Raw genomic sequence first — 16322 nt, 5'->3', positions numbered from 1 at the left:
CATTAGGCTCCCATACACAGCCAGGCTCCCAAGGGATCAACAAAACATCCCACTTGTGTACAGTTTACCTTATTTCGGAGGACAAGCTAAAGATATAATTATAGGGATCTTTGATTCTCAAGAGAAAAATCAAAATGTTTTAATATGTTTATAAGAAGGCTAAACTCTTGTTGACTAGAAAAATCACTTCAGTGATTCATTATGCTTCACTAATCAGATACAGTGCTACCAAAGACATTACAGTCAGCTGAAATGTAGACACACAGGGTTTGGCTGCAGTGCCTTAACATGTGGTAACATGCCCTTTTAATTCCTACTTAATAATGAAATGCTAGAAAAGTGTTTTCTAACCCGGTGAACACAACTGAAAGAGATCTTCCCTATAACCTTACACTATTCACTGAGCAGTGTGGTGTAGCAGAAAAAGATCACTTAGGCCAGAGCTCTGAAAAAGTGGGTTCAAAAGATCTGCTCCGAAGTTAAGTGACAGTAACTGTGGCCCCGTCACTGAAGTGCAGCGGGAAAGAGTCCGTGTGCCCACCTGCCTGTCTTCTGCAAGCTGAGCACACTTAAGGGAGAGGCTTTACATCAGCTCCCCAAGGGGATCCCACCAAAAGTGAGCTGTCAAGAGGGTACCAGTCGGCCGACCCAGGATCCGGGGATAGAGGCATGAAAAATTCCCTAACACTTAGCTTAAACAAAAGTTCTCCAGTCTTCATTCACCAAAAATGCATGTCATCTGCAGGAGAACTGCTGAACTGGGGTTACCTTATAATATGCATTCGAGTCGTTATTTGGGAGGTTTTACAAAAAGGAGACAGGCTGTGGAGAAGCGGCAAACTTTCCGGAGGCAGCGCACCGCCCAGAGCCCCGCCAACCCGCCGCCGCTGACCCGGAGACCGTCACACGCCGAGGGGCGCGACCCCGGCCCGCGGCTCCCGGGCGCTTCCGCGCCAAACCCGCTGTCGCGTCCCTGCGCGCAAACGTCCGCAGCGCGGGACCTGCCCGGGCGAGCGGGACCCAGCGACCTCCGCCCCGCCGGAAGGGGTCGGGGCCGGGCGGGGTTCAGGAGTGTGCAAGGACGCGGCCCCCGGCACTCCGGAACCTCACCTATCCGCCGCGGAACCCCGACGGCCACGGCGCGGCCCGCTCCGGCGCTGGGCTTCCGGCTCCCGCCCGGACTGTTAAACTTCGGCGGCCGGAAGTCCTGCCCCGAGTGGCGTCACGAGAAGAGGCGTTTCCCCAAGTGGCGGCTCGGCTTGGCGGGGCGAGGCCAGTGGCCTGAGCAAGGGCAGGGGCGGTGCTGGGCCAACGTGGGGTTGGCGGGCCTGGGCAGCTCCCTCCGAGCCCCAGCACCGGCCCTCGCGCCGCAGGCTGATGCTCCTCTGTCTTTCATTTGTTTACTGACTGCCTACTGGGTGCCAGGCACTATGCTAGACGCTGGGTGCACCGTGGGGGGCTTAGTCTGGGAATACAGAGGTACAGTGAGCACGCGCATTCCTTAGCCTCGTGGAGCTTACATTTCAGCATAGGAGGATGTTGATAAGTAATTACATATTTAAATGAAAAGTGAAACTCTGATAGTTGCTTCGAATGAAAGGTACAAGATGTATGAAAGGGAAATGAGCATGGCTGTGGGATCGGGAAGGGCTTCCCTGAAGAGGAAACCATGGAGAGCAGATAATAACCCCACGCAATTTACAAACCAGGACATGGTGAGAAAAACTGAGAAATGAAAGAAAGGGAAAGTGAGCTATCCAACTTCAAAACCCGCTTCCCAATCTTGCTATGGGGTCAGGAACATCAAACACCATGTGGTTGGAACTTCTTTTGAAGGAGGTACTACTCTGAGTAAAGGGAGATGCTGAACTGAGTTTTCTATACGAGGGATTTTTCTTTTAAACTCTACTGACTATTTCTGCTGGGCATACTTAAATAAAGGGTTTTCTTCTGCAAACAGTGCTATTATTCTTTCATCATAAGTGTATATGTAGAGTGTGTTTCTGAAGTAGGTACATAAGCCCATGTTATTTGCATCCACTTGGAAAATAACCTGGAAACCCTAATAAGTGCAATTTTTCTACAAAGCAGAAATTAAAGCCCTCCACAAATTATACACTTGGAGTCTCAAAAAAGATGGCAAACACGACTGCTTTAATTGTATTGTTTACAGTTCTTGAGGTTATTAAATCTAATTCTAGGAAGAATGGGGGCCAAGAAGTTGGTAAATGAGAAAAGAGAGTGAGGATGTGAGGGCAGGGGAGAATTGGGGCAAATCAGTGAAAGATAATTAAATCTCTGAAAATTTGAAACCAGTAAGAAAATTGAGACTAGAATATATTAAACAATATACATATTATATAACAAATATCATGGGTAATAATAAAGTTTATTACTTAATAATAATAGACATTGCTTATTATTTATTACTTCTTTTTCCATCCCTTCACTTTTAATCTGTGTATATCTTTGGGTTTGAAATGAGTCTCTTATAGGCAGCATATAGATGGGTCTTGTTTTTTTACCCATTTTGCAACACTGTCTTTTGATTGGTGCATTCAGTCCATTTACATTTAGGGTGATTATCAGTATGGTACTTATTGCCATTGCAGGGTTTACATTCGTGCTTACCAAAGGTTCAAGGATAGCTTCCTTACTATCTAATAGTCTATCTTAAATCGCTTATTAATCTATTTCAAACACAATCTAAAGGTTCTTTTTGTTTCCCCTCTCCATCTTCTTTATGTATTGGGTGTTATATTCTGCACTATTTGTGTATCCCTTGACTAACTTTGTGAGTAGTTGACTTAATTTCATATTTGCTTGGTAATTAATTGGTTGACTATCTTTATTATTTGTTACTTACTAAGCACTGTATATGTATGTGCATATGGATATAATCTATATATAATGTGTATGTATATTATATATATATGTGTATATATGCAATTTCATCTTTCTAAAATCATGTAAGTATGTACTATTATATTTCCCCACTTTACATATGAAGAAATAGAGGTTAAGTAACTTGTCCAAGGTATGGAGAGGATTTAAACCCAGAACCATAGACTATAAAGATTACACTTTAAACCATTATGCTATATAGTCAAGAGCCAAAATACAGCATAAAGAGCTAAATGTTAACCTCCACTCCTCCCTCCTTGCAGGTGCCACAGCCTCATCAAAACTCACATGGTCCTGGACAAGTCCTATCATTCTTGTTCATACCTCTATGTCTATGTGTGTACTGTTTGCTCAGTTCTGTATAATACAGTCTACAAGCAATAGAAGCCAAATGTTAGAAACCTCACTAATATATGAATTATATAAACATATACAGTTTTCCAAAAATAGACATCAAAACAAGGAACATTTCTAGAGACAAAGAGGGCTATTTCATAATAATAAAAGGGTCAATAAAACCAGAAACTGTATGAATTATAAATATATATGTGACTAATAACAGAAGTTTGAAGTATATGAAGAATAAATGTCACAACTAATGGGGGGAAATGGCATATCCAAAATCACTGTTAGAGACATTAACAGAATTTTCTCAGAAATTGATAGAATATCCACATAAGGAAAAAAAGAGAAAAAAAGATGTGGGAGCTCTTAAAACTATCAACTATCAACCATTGCAGGAAAAACTTTTTTTTTCAAATACACATGGAATACTTACAAAGACAGACCTATACTGGGCCATAAAACAAGTCTCAACAGATTTTAAAAGAATAAATCTTACAGAGTATTTATCTGGTCATAATAACATTACATAGAAATAGAAAAAAATAAAGCATCTAGAAATCCCCAAATATCTGAAAATCAGACAATTTTACTTCTAAAGAACCCAAAGGTCAAAGAAGAAATCAAATCACAGATGAATTAGAAAATTTTAAAACTGAGTAAGGAAAGTGCAACGTACAAAAATGTATGGAATTCAGGTAAAACAGTGCTTCAAGAAAAATATATAGGTTTGTCTACATTACAAGAATAAAAGATCTAAAATCAATGATCTATGTTCTCTTAAGGAACCTAGAAAAAAAGGAGCAATTCAACATTCAGTATTAGAATGGAGAACAATGAAATTGTAAACAAATGAACAGTAGAGAAAAATCAATAAAACCAGAAGCTGATCCTTTGAAATGATTAATAAAATTGATAAACCCCTACCTAGATTTATCAAGAAAAAGAGAAAATACAAATTACCAACATAAGGATTGAAAGAGTGGCCATTGATACAGAACCAAAAGATATCTTAAAAGATAATAAGGTAACACTGGACAACTTTATGGCAATAAATTTGATAAATAAAATAGACAAATATCTTGGCAGACACAAATATTAAAACTGACACAAGAAGAAATAACATAAGTAGTCCTATATGTACTTCAGAATTTAAATTCATATGTAAGAAAACCCTGTCACAAAGAAAACCCCAGGATCAAATGGCTTCACTGTTGAATTCTATCAAACATATAAGGAAGAAATAATACCAATCAATACAAACTTTTTCTGAAAACAGAAGTGAAGGAAATACTTGCAAGACATAGTTTTTTAAGAACATTATTACTCCTATTTTAAAAACAAGACATTACAAGAAATAACTGTGGATTCATATCCCCAGGGTGCTCCAACAAACTAAACAGGAAGCAGTCCAGACAGCAGGTCAAAGGGCTCCAGGAGTGTTACTGTCAAAAATACACACACACACACACACACACACACCTGACCTGTTTAATTGTATCAGGCAATTTACAGAAATGGGAGAGAGAAGGAGGTTAGGGGCTTAATTCATGGTCAAATACATAGAAAACTGGAAAACCCACCAAATATCAAAAAACTAACACTAGGGAAACAAAGAGTTATGTAAGAAAGGAAAAATGGAAATAAAAACTGTAATTATACCACATAACTCTGCTATGAATATTTACATAGTCATAAAAAAGTGAACATAGCATGTTAATTTAACCAAAATTATGTTATACCTGTACTGAGTTTATAGGAAGATGGAAAGTATACATTTCTGTGTAGTTGGGTGTTGTAAGAATTGATTCCTTGTCTTCCATGGTAGAAAGTCAGTAGATAAAGCCTAAAATTGAAAAAAAAAATCACAAATTAGCCTATTATTCAAAGAGATGGAGAAGAATACCAGAAGGCACAGAAAGAGTTTAAAGGGTTGCCCCCAGGTCACTAGTAAGTGGTAATGGATAGGAGCAAGAGACTGCTTTTTTTTTTTAAAGGCTTGTGGTTTTATGTACTTCTCTTTAACTTATTCCAGTGTGTCTGATTTTTTAAAATACACTAAATTTAAAAAGAAATAAAAAACATTAAATTCAGTACTCACCCATTCATATTTTAAGGTATCAAGATTTATAAAGGACAGAGCAGCTAGACAATAAAACAGGTTTTATAGTGGCTTTCAGAGACATGCCAAAAAGTCATACTGTTTTTCATTACCGTTCTATCAGCTTAGGTTTCCCTCCACAAACTGCGCTGGGTATTTTAACCACCAAGATGAACAACAGTCCTACCTTGGAGAAGCTCGGATTATACCAAGGTTAACAAAGACTAGTGACACAGAATGATACATGCTATGATATTTATCAAGAGCTGGGGACTCAGGGTGGAGGAAGGAACTAGGCATTGTTTCAATACGAAGCACGATGACATATACTTCACTCAAGGTCTTCAAGGTACTGGTAGGACCCTACTTTGTGGACATCTGCATCGCTTTCACACCTTCCCCACTACAGCTGCCCGTTCCTTTGGGACCTTACTGCTGCACATGGTTCTTCCTCTCACACCCTTCCCTTGAACTTTCCCATGGTTCCCACCGGCACTTCCATCAGGTTTGTGCTCAAATATCACCTCTTCAAAGATGCTCTTCTCTAAACTAACTTATCTAAAATATCCATACATTTCATCATGCTCTTGTCTTCTCACCTGAATTTGTCTTCCAGGTACACACCTACCTGACATTTTGCAATAATAGACATTTATTTACTTATTGTTTTGTTTGTTTAGTCTCTTTACTGGAATGAAAGTGCCACAAGAATAGGAATTTTGTCCTTTTTCTTTTGCCGCTATATTCCCAGTGCTTAGAACAGTGCCTGGCATAGTAGGCTCCCAGTAGCTATTTGTTGAATGAATGTCTCCAGTCTAAATCTCTCACCTGAGTGCAGACCCGTATACTCAACTGCTACCATTCTCACTGAGTCACACAACTGCCAAACTATTATTGCCTTTTGCATAGCTCCTCATAGCATTCCAAGGGCACAAAGTAGACATTTGCAAGCCAGTTCTGACTCTCTCCTCCTCCTTCCCTTTTTCCTACAAACTTCCAAACAGATAATCACTAAACCCAGACCATTTTACTGATAAATAACTATCAAATCCATCCACTTCTCCCCACACCCACTAATGTTTTCTTGATTTGAATCACCCTTGAATCTTGGCTGGAATGTTGGGACAGTCTCCTCCTAATTTGCTTTCCTGGCTGCAGTCTGTTCTCCTTCCACCTATCCTCCAAACTTCTATGACAATGCCTTCTATGAAATGCAAATCTGATCACAAGACTTTTCTGCTTAAAGCCTAGGTTCATAGAATAAAGTCCAAACTCTTTGCATAGCCCCAAAGGTCCTCCGCCACTGCCTTATACTGACATCCCCAGCTCTTCTCTGGCTGCCTGTCCAGGCATCCTGACCAGATATCCCTTTTCCCACCCTGTCTAGCTTTTGACCTTGCTGCTGCCTCTGTTTAGAATATGTCCCTCTGCCTCTCCCCAGTTTGATCAGATGGCAGGGACTGAGAAACTGTCACTCCCTGGGTGCTGCCAGCAGCATCCTGGGCCCATTTCCGGGGACTGTAAATTACATATCTACTCACTGGCATTAGTTACACTCATCTTGAAACTCGGGAGCACAGTGCCTGCCTATGAAAAATATGTCTTTGTGTCCCCACTTCTAGCATGATGCCTGATGCAAAGGAGATGCTTAGTAAATGTTTGTTGCATGAATGAATGAATCTGTTTTTCACAATTTGTTCTGAGAATTTAGCCATAAAGTGAAAAATGGATTGCAGTAGGGAGTCTGACTTAAAGCGTGCAGACTACTTAAGAGCTAATTGACATATTCCAGATGAGATGAAGAGGGCCTGGACTCAGATAATAAGGAGTTGGAATCTAGAGACTTTTTTCAAAAAAACAAAAGATGTTTTATGAGCAAAGGCAGTTGAGGACTGTGTATTTTCTGAAGGATAGCTCTAGTGTTTTAAATTTAGACAACGGGCTGGAAAGCCAGACATACCCAGTGAGAAGCAATCAATCAACAAACTTTATGAAAGTGAGAAGGGATGACTGAGGTAGACAAAGGAGTTAGCAAGGTGCATAGACTTTCTGACACAGAAATAAAAGTGTTTTAAGTGCCAAAGAATTAAGTGACTGACAAGGTAAGTGAAGATTTTAGTGCAGAGGATGTAATACCTAGAGAAGTTTGCTTCAGTCCTTAATATAGTAACAAAATTTGCAGACAGCCTAGAATACTATACTCACTGCAAAGTCATACATTATACAAGCTGCCTTCCATTTTATAAGAGGCATAAAAATAAACAAATTTCTGGGATTTACTGGGGGGAAATAACTAACTTCCAGGGCAAATCACAGAATCAATAGAGCTTCATCCATTTACAAATACTTGACATTTCTAGAGCCACAACATAAAGGTCACACTTAAGGAATCCCTAAAATGTGGAAGGATGCTGTTATGATGTCTGTGCTATTAGCCAAAGTGTGGGGAAGAGAAAAGAATACATATTTCCTAGGTGTCTACTATGTGCAGGACACTGTGGTTTACATACAGGTTTCCTCCACCTCCACTTTTTAAAAATAAACATGAGTAATTAGGCTGTTGGGAAATTCTTTTTATGGAGATCGCTTTCATCAAAGAGAATAAAAACCTGTAAATATTTTTTTCTGAATAGATAGTGAATACATACAGTAAAACACCTAATTGGTACAAAAAGGCACAATTAAAAATAAATCTTTTTCCATCCCTTATACTGAGCTACAATCCCTTCTTTCTTGGACAATAACTAAACATAATTTCCTGTGCATCCTTCTAAGAATATTCTATGAATAGAATTTTACATAATTTACTCAAAATCCATTCAATATACACTGAACAAAAATATTATTCTACTGTATAGCTGTTCCATGCTTTATTTTTTTCACTTAACCATATATACTGGAGAGTTCCCCCCATCTTAGTACATATTGGTTTCATTCCTTTCTCTCAGCACATAATATTCCATTGTGTGGATATACCATGGTTTATTTAATGAAGGCTCTATCACTGAATATTAAAAATGTTTTCAAATATTTATACATACATAAATCCTCATACCTGCAAGTAGAATCATGTGTTAGCACAGTTCAGCAGTAAAATAATGTGAACATCTTAATCCATATGTTTAGTTAGTAGGTGAGTCTCTCCAAAATGAAGACTGGTCTACTAGGATTTATCATAGTTTTTAAAGATCTGTCAGAGCTGAGTCTGAAAGGCTGGCTGGGTTCCCACAGCAAACCGGCTTCCACCATCAACATTCAACAGACTGTAGACACCTGTTGCTTTAGGTTGCCCCCACCACTCTTATCATACAGTCTGGGAACAACACCTCCTCCTCTTCCCTGGTGGTGTGACCATTCACAGTACCTACCTCAGCCCAGCAGGGTGTTCATGACCCTGGCCTGACCTGAGTCCTTCTCATCAAGTTAAAAATTCCAAAGTGGACAGAGTCACTCCCTCTTTCCTCTGGAGTTATAAGGTTGAGGAAATGTAAGCCTGGAGCTGCATATAGTCTTGTCTCCTTCCACAGGCAGGGGACCTGTGTACAGTAGAAGAGAATAGGACTAAAACATTAGATGGGCAGAGATGTGTAAACAAGGGGTTTTGGGGAGAGATGGGGAGAAAATGGTAATATCATTTAAAACCTAGTTCCTTCCTTCTTCTCCCATTAATGTGAACCAGGCTTGTCCCTTTATAATATATGTTCCATACTATTACCAGAAAGATCTTCCTATAAAACAAATATGATCATTTCATTCCTCTCCTGAACATGCTTCAGGAGATGACTCCCCATCACTTTTAGGACAAAGTTCTAACCCTTTAGTTCAGTATGCACAGCCATTTGTCAGTCGCCAAATATTTAATAAACACCTACCATGTCCCAAGTGTTGTAAATGCTGTAGTTGCCCCAAACAAAACAAAAATGGTTTCTGCCTGAAAGAGCTACTAGTTTTGCACATGTGCAAATAGATTTCAAGTTTTTTGGAGAAAGTTATGAAACATCAGTGACTTGATTGAAATTCACAAGTGCTGTGGTTCGGGCTTTCTTCAACCTTTCTAATTTTATGAAAAAATAACATCAAATACGTGATGCAAGAGCCCTCAACCTCTGAGTTGCCTACTACAGACCCACTCTTACTTTTAGCCATTTTATTTGAACTGTAATGAGGCTGTTCTAGAAAAGATTAAAGGAAAATTCAGCCCAAAGAGTGACTTTTTGCCCTTCTTGTAGCTACTGATGGGTATTAGCACTCAAGGGGATTTACGCACCACAGCCCTGTACCTTGATAGAGAATGCTTTGCGTGCCTGTAGCCATGCAGGTTCACCTTTGGGTCGGATAGCTCTCCTGTGCTTTTAAAACACAAAATAAAGGACGCTCTATATCACTTGGTTTCTAATAATATGCCATAGACTTTGATGCAACATTATGGGGTTATAGTGTCTAATTGGTTCAGTGTGTGCTTCCCGTCCACTCCTCTAATAAAGGGAACATTAGGTGTGCTTTATGTGTATGGCTTGACTTTGAATAAGAACAGTTGTTCTCATTTTAAACTAGAGAAAAAAACTAGGAATTATATCAGAGGGAACAATCCTTCACCTGATGACTTAATGGATTTTTTTTCCTTCTAATTTCCATGAGTCTAGACACATCTTGTGAGGAAAAAATGCTTTCTGCGTGTTAATTTGACAGCTGGAAATTTTTGCTCTGGCTCATCTGGACTTTCAGCACTGATTTCAGCTTGTGAGGAAGTGAGGATTGTCTCAGAGAAATTATTTTTGAAGGCTAAGTGGTCTGAGGGTGACTCATGATGCAGCAAAGCATGCACTAAGCAGACTGCTGAATAAAAAAATATTTGTTGTTTCATAGTTTTACTTCCCCCACTGAAGTATGGACCAGAACAGGGCTTCTTGGGTACTGGTGAAATCCTCTTTTTTATCTGAGTGCTGGTTACTAGGTGCATTCAATTTGAGTAAATTCATTAAGCCTCATATACTGAGGATTTGTGCAATTTTCTGTATATATACGTTATAGGTAAACAGAAAGTTAAAAAAAAAGAGAACTGTAACATTCCCCTCCCCAACCTGGAGGATAAATAGACAAATGTGCGCATACACACACACACACACACACACACACACACACACACACACACACACACACACACATTCAGGCTTCCCCTTTCTGCAAAGGAATTATTTTCCTAAAGACATCTTTTGATTTTCTATAATACTAAAAATCCTCTTTCTTTTTTATTAGACTCTAAACTCCTTGACAGTAGGGTAAATGTCTCATTTAGTTTGTCCTCTTTAGTGGAGCCAGCACATAGGAGATACTTAGACTGAGCGAGTGAAGAAATAAATAAATGACACAACCAAAGAAATTAGAAACCAGCTTAATTAAATCATTAATTTAAAGCCTTAGAATAGGGATATAGCAAATTAGTGTTCTGTGCATTATAAAAGACAATTATGTTCATGACTATCTTAAACACTGGCCAGGTTCTACAGGCAGCTTGAATCTCACCGGTGTGGTAGGCATTAAAAACGATGCTTGACCAATCAAACGAGGCTCTTCCTCAATATTATCAGATGAATGTAAGGAAGAGTAGGGTCTCTCTTACTCAGTGATTGTCTAAAGAGTGTTGCAACTAAAGTACTACAGGGCAAGATGGGGTTAGAATTGGGGCAGGGGACACAGCACTGCCCTTGTCACCTGCTAAAAAATATTCATTTCTGTCATGAGAAGACTCATTGGTATTCGAGGAACCTGACCTGAATGCACAGTTTAGTTTTTTTGTTCTTTTTAACCTTTATCTTGAAAAATGAAATTCCATGCTTAGACCACTGAAGAATCAATGGAATAGAAAAACTAGAATGTTTCAGAATCTTTCCAGTCAGTGACTTTTACCACTGTTTATATTAAGTTTTAGGAAGTACCTTTGGAATAGTGGATATTATCCATGATTTGAGAAGCAGAGGTGAGCAATAATATACTATTTATGAATTTCTCTGTTAGGAATTACACCAGAATGTAATGGCTTAACACAATAACAAACACTTATGTCTCATAGTTTCTGTGAGTCAGGTATTTAGGAGTAGATGTGCTGGGCAAACTGAAGCTCAAAAAAAGGTGAACTAATTTGCTCAAAGTTATATAGCTAATAAGTAGCAGGGCCAGGATTTGGAACCATGTTTTCTGACTCTTAAAGACCAAGGGTGATTCTGGTGGCCAAGATACCTATCAGGAAGCTATTGCAATTGCCCCATTAAGAAATCACTTGGGACAGTTTGAGTAGGTAAGAGAAGTAGAAATATTTTGGTGGCAGATTATGGGACCAGGCTGAGAACCAAGTAAAAGGGCCTCCTGCCCTGGACACAGTGCTTTAGAAAGCTGTATTCTGCCCACTCCCCTCCCACAGCCAGGTCCAAGGACTGGTCTACTGAGAATGCACACTCCTCCTTTTAACTTCATGTGCCCAGAGCCCTGGAATTCCCTGCCTAGACTGAATATGTTCTCTCCCATGTCCAGAACCTTCATGGGACTCCTTCCAGTTTCCTCCTGTTGGAGCCAGAACTTTCTATTTGTATACATAGCTTTTATGCCTGAGTAATGGCCATGGGTGGCTGTTTGGCAAGGGTTTGGATAGAGCTTTATAGTCAGGTAGGAGATAGGGAGGGTGGCAGTCCACATGAATGTGTTTGAGGCTTCCCACAGTTCAGGTGGAGGCAGGGTGGAAAGAGAAAGGAGACAGGGCATAGTTGAGGATATGTCTCATCATACAGCCTCTGCAGCACCCCAAGGAATCTGAGAATCCTACACTCAGATCTGGCCTTCCAGGTCATCACAGAAATGCATTTGTCAGTTAAGATAACAGAATACGTTTTAGTTTTTAAAAAATTATAGCTTGATTTTTAACATTTAAGTATTTGAATATATGCTTCATGTGTTTCTATTTGTACCCTGGTTGATTGAATATAATCATATTGAAAATTTGTTTTTCTGGCAATATCATTGGCTAAATAATTCCCAAATTCTATTAGGAGCCCCTAGAAATGCTGGTTAAATATAACATATATTCCTTTAAAGCTGAACTCATGTGAAAGCAGAAAAGATGTCCAGTGAAGGAAAGCAAGACATGAAATCCAAGGTCGCGAGAGTAGGAACTGATACTGTAGCCTCATGGGATGAAGCTTTTGGTTTTGTTAACCTAAAGGCACAGGTTTTATGGGCTGAGAAGCCTGGGACTACATAGAGCAGTGAGTTAGAACAAAGATCCTTGCGTAAAGCTGAGATCTTCAAAAGCCTGAGTGGCTAGTTGCAAAAATGGCTCCCAAAGATCCACTTTCTACTGCCAGGAACCTGCGAATGTTACCATATGGTGCAAAGAGAAATTAAGGTTGTAGACAGAATCAAGCTTGGTAAGCATCTGATCTTAAAGTGACACGATTATGCTGGGTTATCTAAGTGGTCCCACAATCTTCACAAGGGCCCTTAAACGTGGGAGAAGAAGACAGGAGAGGCTGGAGTCACGTAGTGTGAGGAAGACGCTTCACCACGGTTGGCTCTGAAGACAGAAGGAGGCCATCAGCCAAGGAATGTGGGCAACCTCTAGAAGCTAGAAAAGGCAAAGGAATGAATTCTCCTCTAGAGCCTCCAGAAGGAAAAAGGCCTGCTGCCACTTTGATTTTGGCCCTCTGAGATATATTTTGGACTTCTGACCTACCCAATTACAGCCAGTTCACGGTAGTTTACTACAGCAGCCATAGAAAACTAATATAGGCTTCACCCTCCATAAATGTTGGACTAGAAAGAAAATCTTCTCATTAGCACAGGTAAAGAACAAGGAATCTTACCTGATCTCCTGGGACTTTGGTTAAAAATGTCTCTCCTGAGAATTTATTACCATGGCTCTACCCTTCACTATTTGACAGGACTAGGGCTCCCAAACTGAGAAATTATCAAAATAATTGCTCCCAGGGAGAGGTTCCTGACAAATTCCCTCTGGAAAGACCTGGCCTTAGCCTTGGCCACACAAGATTTACACTGATAAAGTTCTAGTAATACTCCACTCAGAAGGACAATCCAAGCTAAGAAAAAAAAAAGAGAGAAAATAATCTAGCATTAAACAGATACAACAAATAACAGAATCAATATCACAAAAGTATAGTATAAGAGAGAAATCTGACAGAGAAAGTAAAACAAGTTTATTTAAAGTGATTGACAACAAAAAAGAAAGAATCAGAATCCTAAAACAAGACACTATAAAAATAGGTCAGACTGATTTGATAAGGACCAAGTGGAGATTCTAGAACTGAAAAGACAGGCTTTGGAATTGAAAATTTTATGTTTAGCTTAATTAGCAGATTTGATAGAATCAAAAAGAGAATTAGCAAATGGAAAGATAAATCTATAAAGACACTATCCAGAACAACACTTAAATGCAAAATATAAGAGAGATTAAAAGTCAGAGGATAGAATGAGAAGACCTAAAATATGTGTAGTAAAAGTTCCCAAAGAAGAGATTAGAGTGAGTGGGAGAGAGGCAGTATTTCAAGAACATATTATATATATGTCTTAAAACCAATGTCAAGTAGGTACTGATGAAGAAAATGGTTATTAAGCACCAGTCCCTTCACTCTTGTTTCTGGAATGACTGAAGTAAATAATAACACTACACACTGAATAATTATTGTCATTTTCCTATATTGTATATTACAGGTTCCTCCCCTGTCAAAATATAATTTTTAAAAAGTTAAAAACATTATACTTATAAAAATATAAAATAAATAATGAAACCAAGACTTTACCCAACTCATTAATTAGGGAAGCTGTAAAAGGGTACGGCTTATTCAAAGAGCATTTTTTAAGTGTTAGAATAAGAATGCTAGGTTAGATACAAACTGGACATATTTGGGTTATCTTTCCATCACTGACATGCCTGTGAAACTAAATATGTTTACATTTTTATTGGATCAGAATCACTTCCATTGCTACTAGTTTTTTATGAGCTAACTTCCACCTTTACGGAGATGTAAACTCTCCTAGCCAATAGTAAATAAAATGCCAGACAAGAGTTTATGCCCCTTAGAGAACCAGATCCCTACCTCAGGCACACAGTGCCCAGCACTCCACTGGGAGGAGACCCAATAATCTCCATAGCCAATTTCCAAATTTTGGATGATTTTTCTTAATTTACCATAGGTTTAGAAGATTCCTAGTAAACTCCATTTAAACACCTATTAACACCAAAATTAATCCTTCATTGTGCTTCATGGGTCTTTCTCAGAGTTAACTTTAAAGAGAATTGTACTTCAGATGGTAGCAGGAAATAATATAATTGAATTACCCAAATAAAATTGGTATAGCTAACATGTGACAGGCTACTTTCATTTTATCACAAAAATATCACCAATGCCAGAACTGTATTAGGGTTTGTGAAGATTAATACATCTTAATTAATATATCTTTTCTGCCCGTTTTCATTCCAGCCTCCTTATTGCAGTCAGTGATCTGAAATGCAAATCTGATTTTGTCATTTCCTGGCTGCAAGTCCTTCTGTAGCCTTCATGCCTTACTATGGCCCCTACAATATCTTGTGAGCATATGTGCCTGTATCCGTCCATCTCATAATCCCTACCCCACCAACCAGCCCAGGCTTATGATTCAAATTGAACTTCTTCCCATTTCTTGAAAAGCCACACTCCATTTCATCTTTAGGAATCCAAATATCCTAGTCTCTAAATCTAAGCTATTTTCCTCCATTTTCAGAGGCTATTTCTTACATATCTATATCCAGAATTAGTTTAAATGTTGTCTTAGCCCAGGTTTCCTAGACAACCAAGCCTAAAGCGAGAAATCAGCACTGGTGCTTTCTGGAGAGGGCAGGGATGTATGATCCTAACGCAAGCAAGTGTGAGAAAAACTTGAGCGAAGCAAGAAAGAATGTGAAGCAATGTGAAATGTGTTACCACACTGGCCACTGGTCCATGACAACTCTGGAAGAAGTGTATCAGTTTGCTCAGCAGATACATTTGTTGAGTATTTAGGATTTCTCAAAACAACTTTACAGTGACACAATGCCTCAGAATGGGAGGAAAGGAGGAGGAGAATCCATGTGCCCCAATCCCACCTCTCTCTTGTTTCCCCTTGGACCAAATTCCCCCCATGTGGAGTCCATGGGCCCCTTCCTCTAGTTCATGCCATCTGGCCCTTCCTGAAGCTTCTCACCATATAGATGCCCTGTGCAATGGTGCAGTGTGTAGGCGATCAATATATGCCACTTACATGTGTCAAAATATGCCTCTTTGGCATAAGGTTATTTTAAGTTAAAAGCACTTGAGACCCAACAGATGCAGAAAAGAAGCCTTACCAGAATTTCCCTTATCTGATAAAAAGCAAACTTATGAAAAATGGGGACTGTTATAAATCCTCTCCCCCAGGTAAGTTTTTGGCTATGAAAAAGATGGAAAGTCAGCACTGAGTGAATCTCCACAAAGAAAACATACCCCACTGGTTTCCCATATATTATCTTCCCACAGTTTGCCATCCTTGAAATCCTAAGGCTTTTTTGTCTTGCGACTTCTTTATGAATTTGTTGTTCTTTATTAAGATGCTATCTAGCCCAAGTTCTAACCACCCCTTTGAGTTACTCATCACAGAGTTTCTTGTGTGTATGTATGTCACGTGTGTTACTAAATTGTTTTTCTCTTGTTCATTGGTCTTTTGTCAGTCTAATTCACAGGGCCCTAGCCCATGAACCTAGAAAAGTAGAGTTCCCTCCACAAGTATTTCCACAGTGAGGGGTTTAATGTGCTAGTTTGGGCCATCTGAGAAGCCCATGTCAAGACTGGATTGGATGGCCAAGGTATTTACTGTGTGTAACAACCCTAAGGGAATTGAGAGAGGGAAGAAGGGTGGAGAAAGCATGGAATGATGCCAAACCATGATGGACACAGGGAAGGAAACTCTAAGAAAA

The 16322-nt window shown here is 39.3% G+C and overlaps 1 protein-coding gene across 4 annotated transcripts in view; it reads right to left on the bottom strand.

Annotated features, from left to right (window-relative positions):
* NEDD1 (NEDD1 gamma-tubulin ring complex targeting factor) overlaps positions 1-1239 on the bottom strand; it is a 37387-nt gene extending 36148 nt beyond the window's left edge. For 2 of the 4 annotated variants that reach the window (XM_037023097.2, XM_037023099.2), the window contains exon 1: positions 1111-1239. The gene's annotated coding sequence lies outside the window, so the exon portion shown is untranslated. Of the gene's footprint in view, positions 1-768; positions 1069-1110 lie in introns of those variants that run through there. The other 2 variants (XM_037023098.2, XM_017650079.3) reach the window with 2 other exon arrangements.
* Between the last annotated feature and the right edge of the window lie 15083 nt (positions 1240-16322).

The sequence above is a fragment of the Manis javanica genome, chromosome 10 (genome assembly GCF_040802235.1).
Source record: "Manis javanica isolate MJ-LG chromosome 10, MJ_LKY, whole genome shotgun sequence".
Classification (NCBI taxonomy): Eukaryota; Metazoa; Chordata; class Mammalia; order Pholidota; family Manidae; genus Manis; species Manis javanica.
The sequence above is the reverse complement of the archived record's forward strand: the minus strand, read 5'-3'. Positions and strand labels throughout refer to the sequence as shown.